This window comes from Photinus pyralis, unplaced genomic scaffold (genome assembly GCF_008802855.1).
Source record: "Photinus pyralis isolate 1611_PpyrPB1 unplaced genomic scaffold, Ppyr1.3 Ppyr1.4_LG5, whole genome shotgun sequence".
In the NCBI taxonomy this organism is placed as follows: Eukaryota; Metazoa; Arthropoda; class Insecta; order Coleoptera; family Lampyridae; genus Photinus; species Photinus pyralis.
The window spans coordinates 37,005,753-37,016,206 of record NW_022170596.1 but is presented as its reverse complement, the minus strand read 5'-3'; positions in this window follow the sequence as shown (position 1 = coordinate 37,016,206).

Below are 10,454 nucleotides of genomic sequence, written 5' to 3'. Positions count from 1 at the left end.
CAAATACATTTGCAAAAATTAATAAAAAAATATATATTATATACACGGTGTCCATTTTTCGAGTGCCACTATGGGGATCTCGCTTACCTTAAGAGATAGAAAGTTGGTTAAATGGAGGCAAAGTTGCGAATTTCCGTGCTGAATAACCATCTGAAAAGAAATTTAAAATATCATCAATAGTTCTGAAAATATCGCAAAAAAACGAAACTTTCTGATTTTCGTTTTTAATTAACTAGACATTTCTAATTAACACATTATTCGGACCTTTTTCAATGGAGATTTCGAATGTGACATCTCGTTTTTAATAACTTTTAAGATAACAGAGAAACACGTGGCAACTTTAGTTTTTCTTATGGGCGCCATTTTTAATTTTGATATTTTGAGATTACGTCTTTTGTTCTCTTTACAACAATATATCTGTCTGGTTGCAGCGTTAGCAGGGAACTAGTTGTGTTGAGAAAATTCGATTTGAACAGAATTGAACCTTGGTTTTGAAAGAAAATTATAATTTAAATTAGAACAAAATACATAAGAATAAATAATATTTTAGCAATAAAACTAGCACAAACGTAAATGACACCGCTTGAAATAAGTCAACATTTTGTTCACAACAAAAGAACGTTTTGTTTTTGCAAAGCACTCTTCACAGAAAATGAAAATTGTATTTTTAGATAAAATGTGGTACTGAACCACCATGTGTGATATATCGTTGTAAAGAGAAGAAAAGACGTAATCTCAAAATGTCAAAATCCAAAACGGCGCTCATAAAAAAACTAAAGTTGCCACGTGTTTCTCCGTTATCTTGAAAGGTATTAAAAACGGGACGCCATATTCGAAATCTCCATTGAAAAGTGTCTGCATAATGTGTTAATTAGAAATGTCTAATACAATTAGTTTACCATGAAAAAGTTAAAAATGAAAATCAGAAATTTTCGTTTTTTTGCAATATTTTCAAAACTATTGAAGGTATTATAAATTTCTTTTTAGATTATTATTCAGCACGAAAATTCGCAACTTTGCCTCTATTTAACCAAGTTTCTATCTCTTAAGATAAACGAGATCCCCATAGTGGCACTCGAAAAATGGACACCGTGTATATATAAATAAATTATATAAAAATTCATTTAGTGACATGTGATAAAAATGGGAATGTACCCTCCCGTATTTATTTTCTTAATTTCTTTTTTAGGGAGGTGAAATCGAATAAATTATAATATACAGTTCTATTTTAAGGTTAGGGCCTAAAATTATGTAAAGGAAAAATGTGTGCTTACAAAAAACAAATGAAGCATATAATTGCGTTCATTTAATTTAATTTTGCAAACGGAAAGTCGAAGTGTGCCTAAATGTGTAATCAATGATGTACAACCGAAAGCAGTATTTGAAGTTTCATTATCTTAATTGTTGGGGGGCTAACTTCATGCGGGTCAATAGGTAGAGTCGCGATGCGGGGAGGGACCTTCGTCGTTATATGATAATGAAGATAATTGGTTTCAAAGTATCATAGCAATTCTAAATGGAGCATCTAGAGAACTCGAGACATTTTGGCGACCGTGACAGGACATCAACGTGAGGTTAAGGGTATGTTGCACCGTTAGAAGAAGTCTAAAGAAGAAAGTGACAAAGATGGAAACACTTAAGAAGTCCCGGACTGTGGTACGTGCTTTATTTACGAAAACCAAGATCCAAAATCTTGTATTTTTTTGAATGGAATTGTAACACCTGAAACAAAAGGCTGCTAAGTCACTGTAGCATCGTTTAGTTATCAATTTGCCCACATAGCGTATTAGAAAAACACCGGTTACTGTGTTACAAGATTCGTTCCGTCTCAAGGGGTGGCTACTCCTGTTGTCACAGGAAATCAATTCACTAGGGGAGTATCCAGGAAATATTTATCTTACTCGAGTAAATAGAAATGTCACTTGAAACAATTTTAGATTGTATTTCAGACCCGAATGACAGGTATTTGTGTAGTCCTAAATTTAATTCATTTGTGTCAGATACTGTATGCCACTTTGTCAAGTGGATATGCAAACTTTTTTTACTGTGGGTGTAGATACGAAACACGGCTTTATCTTAATACGACAAATTCAAAAAGACACAACAGGAAAAGTTCGGAGATACACATTCGCATGCTAATGATTTTGTGTATAGGTACCTATACATTTAAATTAATTAAAATGTTTCCATTCCATCTGCCACAAGATCGAAATAATTTAATCCAGTTCCAAAAAAGGCGAGATCGGCTCGTTCAATTCTTACAACATCGCACGTGGTGAAATGATTTGAATAGAAGATACATACCTATCAGTTATATAAGTAAACAAAAATTGATTTAAATAAATTAAGCGTTTTCGTAACCGCAATTCTCACGGTTAGATTAATAATTGTTGCATTGTGAGCGCGCGGCGATTTTGAAGAGAAAAAATTAAATATTGTAAACGCAACAACATCAATCACCGTAAAATTGAGTTTCGTAATTTCCATTACTTACGTGATACCATTTAATTGAATCGGCTGTTGCGGAAAAGGAGGACAAAGAAAGGGGAATGCAGGTGGAAGGCGCATGTACACACCCTGTATAGAGACGAATTAATTGCAGATCGAATGATGTAACGGGTCAAGGATGTAAGTTAAATGCACAAAGTGCATATAGCTAGGGAACTAAAACGCCCCCGCTTTAACTTGATTGACAGAAGTGACAGGGTTGGTGGGGTACCCGTATGTAATTCTATTGGTTTCGGGGGAGGCATGCGTCAATTGGATTGGCAGAAAATGCTCGGTTATTACAGGAAAGTGAAAGTTATTGCAGTAATTAAGCGGCAGACTACTGAATTTTATTACTTTGAAACAAAAAGACAATAACCTAGGCGCTTTGTACATGCAGGGAATATAAAGAGGAAGGGATGCTTGCTTAATTATTGACTGGAAGTCTATGTTTAATTTGATTTATTTGTTTCGTCTAACTAAAACTCTTTATAATAATTATAATACCGCGGGCCTTTTAGACATGTACCTACAACCGATATTTACGTACTAGGTACATAATGGAATGTTTAAAATTATTGTAGTTTGTTGGTACAGTTTTACTTTATAATTTTCTCGTCAGTTTCACGATTACTTATTCCAGATTTTGGCCCTTTACTATTTGCCACCAGTTTTTGACATCAATTACAAATGGGGGCGAGGAGGGAATTTCTGCCTGCAAAAACATAATTCATTGATGAGGAAAAGCCTCGTAGAAATCGTGTCGTAGGTCATAAATAAAGAAGATTTTTCTGTAGTGAGACACTTTACGCTAAACCAGAATTTCTTGAAACAATGAGAATAGGTCAAGTATGCATCATTAATAATATTGTCATAACAATTATTATAAATAATGCAAGGAGCCGATTCTATTCTCGATTAGCATTATCTTATTGGCAATTTTTTGATCGACGAAGGTTGTACTTGACACGTGTGCTGTTGGCCAATTTAAATGAAAATGTTGTTAAAGATAAGCTATGTAAAAATGAAAAGGATTAAACATTAATATTTTAATATTCATTCTTATTATTCTAACGATGCACACATTATCGTCTAATTTAGTTGTATAAATGGTACCACTTTGACATTTTTGAATCCGAAGCAGATTTACGAGCATTTTATGCAAAACTATTTACTCGTGAAAAAATCGCGGATTACAATATAACGATTTAATTTTATTATACCTACACCTTAGAATGGGCATTTTGAATTTTATGGCCAAATTTTTACGACTTTTACAATGTTGTAATATTTTCGGCAGCAGAACGGTTAAACTACAATTATGTAAAGTTTCGCGCATAAAAACCATTGTTTATTTGTGCCTTCATTCTGTCCGCAATCAAGGATATTCATAAAACACTTAACACGAATTTTTTAGCTAGGACGATCGTTAAGGTTAGACCCCCAAAAGTGAGCATCGGCTATCCATTTGTCAAACTGGTGAAGCCACCAGAACGGCTAAAAGTTCCTCCCAATTGGAAAGGAGTGGGTCAGGAATATTGAAGACAATTTTTATGGTCTCGGGTCAGACGCAGAAGCCAATTTCAGGGCGCTTGTTTAGTATATAATTTACTTTAACATTATAACGGTTGTTAACTTTATGGGTTCATTAGCTTTTATGGCATTGTATGTTTTATGTAATTGTATAATTTGTAATGCTTTTTTTGTTTACCCAACTCAAATTCGTCAGGGGAATTTCATCCGAAAAATGCGTTTTGCATACACACTCAGATTAACTTGATTTTGGTTTAACTTTGAGGAAATCTCTTAGGTAAGCTTTCCACCAAGCTGCCGTTTTGCATTAGCAGTACTAAAAATGAAATGTTATTTGGTTATACAAACAGTTTTCTTCGTTGCAATTTCGTGCGGCACATGAACTAATTTCGCCTTTCTTTTTTAGTTGATATCACTGCAGAGATATGCGGTAAAGTTTGTTTACGAACGCGATGGTTTTCAATAGCGGACGATATCGTTTTTTGAATGGAATCGGCACGATTATGGGCTTTATGAACTCCCAAAATGAACAAATAACTCTGGTGGTAATTTTTATAACAAACTTGACTAGCTTTTTTTGCTAACTGTAGGTAAGTCACAAATTATACTCTCGATTTACGTTATGAATGTTTAAATTATATTATGAAAATTGACCGAGCGATTTTTATAAAAGAATATATCAACATACAAATATGATATACGAGTTACTATGAGCAATTCATGGTTTTCTATTGATCTGGATCATTGACCATTCATTTATACGCTAAAATTAATGCGATCATAAAATCTAGGTTTCCCTTCATCTGCAACGCATGCTGTATCCTGTTTTGTAAGAGCACAGTATGCTTTTTTTAGTCACTCGTATCAAATAATTTTTCTTCTGTCTTAACTGCAGTGTTTGAAAATCATTTTTTATTTACAATTCAGTGGAAATATTCGGAGTAGTTATCAACAAGTAGTATAATTGTGCACAACTCTTGTGCAGATAAAGCGCATTTTTTTAACCGAATAGCTTTTGTTTTGACATCGCCAATGGATATATTACTTGCAAACGTCTCAATCACCCTTTGTGAGTACCCTCTTCCGACAATCCGTTCTTGAGGTATAAGGGAATATACCCTATCACGATAAGAGGTCAAGGAGGAGGGCTATGGTTGGTAGAAATTAATTCCTTTCGTTGAGACCTTTCATTAGAGTACCATAAAACTAGTTCCACTCCCCCCCTCTCCCTCTCCATCCCGTACTTTGATAAGAAGAGAGAAAGAAGGGCAGTAGTTGGTAGAAAACGGTTCCTTTCGTTGAGACCTTTAATTAGAATACAATGAGAGATACAACAACAACCCCCCCCCCTCAGGCCCCGTCGCTCACTGATCTCGAAAAAGAGTCGCACGTGAAAGTTATAGTTTGTACAAACCAATTTATTTCGATGAGACCTACTGCAAAAAATTCCAGGACTCTAGGACCATTCCCCTAGAAGTAGTTCAAAACGCTAGAAAGTGGTTGCGGACGGACGGACAAAACGCAAACAATAGCACATTTTTTTGAATTCTTAAAAAATGCGCTAATCACTAGATCCGAGAAAGTCACTAACTTTGAAACTAGGACCCGCGCTTAATAACTACCGGGTGATCGAAAAGTAGTGCGGACAGTTTGAATTTCCCGTAAAACTAAACATTTATAAAGTTGGTAACATACCAAATGTCATTTATGTAAAAGCAGTGGTGGATCAATTTAATCACTAATACATAAATGAACTACCTTCTAAACATGTTTGCCAATTCCTTAAGTAAAAAACATTAAAAACTTAAAGCGCCCAATTTAAACTGTCTGCAGTTCTTTTTGATCACCCGATATAAGACCGATTCTAAATCAAAAAGTCACTAGATTTGTCACCAGAAAAGTAACTGGGTTTGAAACTTTGTTGCGTGTTCTGTGGAGGGGGGGAGGGGGGTATCACAGAGTTCTATTACCATTTCCAGCAAACTACTGAGGGTTATAGGGAAAGAGGGATCCCTATGCCTTGTTTTCCTAGGTGGTTTTAAACCCTCGCCGCGCTTTCAAGTCTTCCCTCCAGTGATGTTCTCAACAGTACTTTCTTTTTTGGTGGAAGAAAGTGTTGCCGAGAGGTATGGGGAGTATGGAATAACCCCCAGCATCCGACAGTTTTATTGCCATTTCTAGAAAACCACCATTAGAGTAGGTACTAAGCCAAGAAAGAGGATTATTTGATCCTTTTTTCCTGGATGGTTTTAAACACTTGCTGGGGGGGGGGGTATTCCTTACCTACAAGATCCCACCGTGGTGCTCTCTACAGTACTAAAGAGGAGAAAATCTGATAATTATTTTGTAGAAAAAGGTGTTGCCGGGGAGTCTTGACTCTTGAATACCCCCAGCATGAAACAGTTTTATTGCCATTTCCAGAAAACCACCATTAAAGTACTGAGGGCTATAGGGAACTAAGGATATTAGGCTCTTTTTTGGGTGGTTTTTACCCCTTGCCGCGCTTTTACATTTTCCTTTGCTGGATGATACCGGAGGATACTACATACTCCCCAGACTCCCTGGTGCTGCTCTTTGCAGTACTTCTTAGGTGAAGAGAATCTAATAATTATTTTGCGGCGGAAAGTAGTACCGGGAGGCCTGGGGGTAAGTAATACCCTCCAGTATCCAACAGTTTTCTTTCCATTTGCAAGAAACTTCCATTGAGGGTTATAGGGAAAGAAGGTTATTAGGCTCTCTGGGTGTTTTTTAACTCTTACCGCCCTTTTGCCAGGGGGGGTTTGGAATACCAAAACCCCCCAGTATCCGTATCCGACAGTTTTATTACCACTTTCAGAAAATCACCACTAGAATACTGAGGATTATAGGGAAAAAGGGTTATTTGTCTCCTTTTTCCTGGGTGGTTTTAATCCATTGTTGCGCCTTTAAGTCTGTCTTTGCTGGTGGTATTACACCCCCCTCCCCCCTCCCGGTACCGTTGTCTGCAGTACTTCCTCGTACAAGAGGATCTGATAATTATTTTGTGGGAGAAAGTGTTACCGGGATGTTTGGGGGTTAGGAATACTCCCCAGTATCCGACAGTTTTATTGCCATTAGAGTACTGAGAGTTATATGGAAAGAGGGTTATTAGCACGAACTTATAAATTAAGATGGACTGCTGATCAAACAGTTGCATAGAGGTAGAAATGGCCCTAGCATGTGGCGGACATGATGTGCACGTTTTAGTTATTTTCTAGGGGAATTTTCCTAGTGCTCAAGTTTTGAGACTATTGCAGCCTTGGAAAATGACATGTGTCACAGTAATTTATTTAGAAAACGTGAGGTTAATATTTGTTTATTAGTTGATTTGAATTTCGCGCCAAGTGAGTGCACATCATGGCTGCCCCCATGTAGGTGTCATTTGTCAATTCAGCATTAGCAGTCCATCTTAATTTATAAGTTCGTGGTTATTAGGTTCCTGGGTGGTTTTACACCCTCGCCGCGCTCTACAATCTTCTTTTGCTGTGAATTTTTGCTAGTACGTTTGTGAACTAGGGTTTGTTAAGCAGGGCTGATTGTAAATCACACTAGGCTAAAATCCCTAGAAAATTTACTAAGGGATTTGCTTTCTTTGGAAAGGGGGGGGGGGGATTGCGTCCGAGCTATGACCTGTGGTTGTTCAATGCGGTAAATATGGTAGTGATAGGGGAATTGAGACTATATCGTGGACCACAGCTATTGATTTGGCAACGGCAGTTTATTTCTATGAAAATGACACAACCGCTGGACAAATGACAATTAAAATCACAGTTTGCTCTTAAAACTAGTTGCGACACAGCATTGATCACGAAAATGAATTAGAAGCAAACGATGACAATGGAGCGTAAGTTAAAAATTATTGATGTCTATTATACCTAATTTTCATAAATATGTAAACTATATTATGTCATATTTAATTGTAGAGTCAATTAAATAAGATAATTGTTTATAAGAACTTTTACGAAAGTGTTCTCATAATTTAAAGCTTTAAGAATGGTCAAATGACGAAAAACCAAAAAAATTAACTCCTTGCGGTACAAAGATACCTACTTCAATTAAAAAAATGGTATTGAAAGAACGAGACAGGCGGAAGTGCATTTATTACCTCTCTGATCACACTTACTGATGGACCTATGTCTTAAATTAAATCAAGTTAATGGAAGACATAGTTGTAATGTTTTAATAGCGTTACACTAGCATCATAAAATACATTAGGTAGGCTATTATTACGTCAAAATTGGCAGCCGGCAATGTAAAGAGACTAAAAGGTACTATTGAAGGTATAGACATTAATCTTGGTAACAATTAAAAACTTTATTACCCAGCAAGAAGAATCGATTAATTAACCTAGTCGCATAAACCATGGGATATTATGAATTTGTAATATTGTCCCACTCGTTGGCGATTTTTACAGGTGGTATCCTAGGTACGCGTAATAATAAGTGCCTTATGCTGGCAATAAATCTGAAAACTAAGATACGACCGCTGAGATTCCTTTTGCGCCGCAAATATCTTCGGAAACCGGAAAAAAGACCAAAAGCACAAGTCGCACGTTGTAATTCAGGTTGTAAGTAAAAAAAATCGATCAAAACGCAGACTGCTGCGGTTGGAATGTGGAAATTCGTATTTCAACTGTTTTTATCGTAGGTCAGTTACGATTTATTTTTACGTCGACGTCTCGACGCTTCTTGTTCGGTCTTAACCTAGGTCGTTGCTTCGTTTTTAGAAAAGCTTCAAGAATAGATTTTAATTGTGTGTTTACACACAAACGGGCCATCTCGCGCGCGCGGACTTTCCTAATATAAAAATGTCAGCGCGTCCGGCTCGTATAATTGACATAATATATTGGCCCGTCCGTCTCTGACCATAAATGGCACTTTTCGAAAATCTCCAACCGCGTAAAAAAAATGCGATAGGTTAAATGTCGCTAAGAGACGAATGGATGCATTAAAAATTGAGCAACCTCATTAAAAATATTACAAGGAGAAATTATTAATTACAAATTTACAAATGGCCTATCGTTTTACACGATCGTAAATATTTTGCATGAATATCAAAACAAAATTATTGCTTCACTAGATTTAGGTGGGTGTTTCTTTCTCTTGCGCAAGTATTACGTTGCGCCCCTGATTTATTTCTGTATAGACTTCCGAATAGTAAATACAAAGTTAACGATCTGATTGATATGTATCAAAGAATGCAAAATGAGTTTTCTTGTGCCAAGACGTAGGTACATTTCCTTACAATTGATGCGCATCTAAATTCTCCACTTTTTTACGTTCTTTCGCGAGTATACCGGGCGGTTGCTTTATTATTAGAGAAATGCAAAATTAGATGATAGCGTTTGATAATGATTATAATTAATAAATCAAAAATAATTCTTTATGATATCAAAAAAATCTCCATTCGTATAGGATCTGTGATCTAGGACCATTCTGTTTCCAACAAAAGAAAAATACTTTCTTTATAATGAAAGATGATTTTTCTCCTATATTTAGTATGTACGTGTGCAAACGGACTTTCAGATCACGTGGTAGCTATTTGACTGGAAGGACCCAACTAGGTTCAGGAGTACCGCAAGGGTCAATCTAGGGTCCGCTACTTTTCACCTTGTTTGCAAACTATGTTGTTAGGGATATTGACAGCAAATGTTGCCTGTTTGCCGATGACACAATAGATCTATTTCTTCACCAAGCGATGTAATCAAATTTCAAGTGGACTTGAAGCTCTTGCATGACTGGTGTATACGTAATGGCATGTCTTTAAATGCTAAGAAATGTATCGCCATAAACTTTAGTAGAAAACATCAATCGTCCATACCGGTTTATACCCTGACGGTATTCCTATCGACAGAAAGTATGTAGTCAACGATTTCGGCGTTTACCTTGACAATAAGTTTTTGGCTATCAGCTTTATTTGCTGTATTCGCTACGTGATAATTGCTTAAGCTACCTTGGTCTAATTAACCTTGCTACACGGCGTAAATACTTGACCCTTTGTTTTATGTGCAAGCTCCTTAATAATGCAATCGAATGTACAGATTTACTTAATTTAATAAATTGTTGTGCGCCCGAATCATCTTAAGAGAATTCTTTTTAATATTTAACGGCGCAGTATGTACAAGGAGACTTTTTTGTGGGAGTAAACATTATTATTATTAAATTGGGCATCTGGAAATAATGTGTCGTATTATTGGAAAAGTTTATCTCCGGTCATTGCGATAAGATGTTTGTAATGCTGCGTAAAAGCAAACTACATAAGTTGTAGATACACAGTGTGCGCGGAAAGTAAAAACAAGTGCGATTTTAATAGACGACACGCAGTGTATTAAGAAAGGTCAAGCGAACGTTAAACGAAGCTTTTTGGTGGGCGTATTTTTAGTATATGGCAGTCAGCTGTAACCGAGTTGGTTTTTG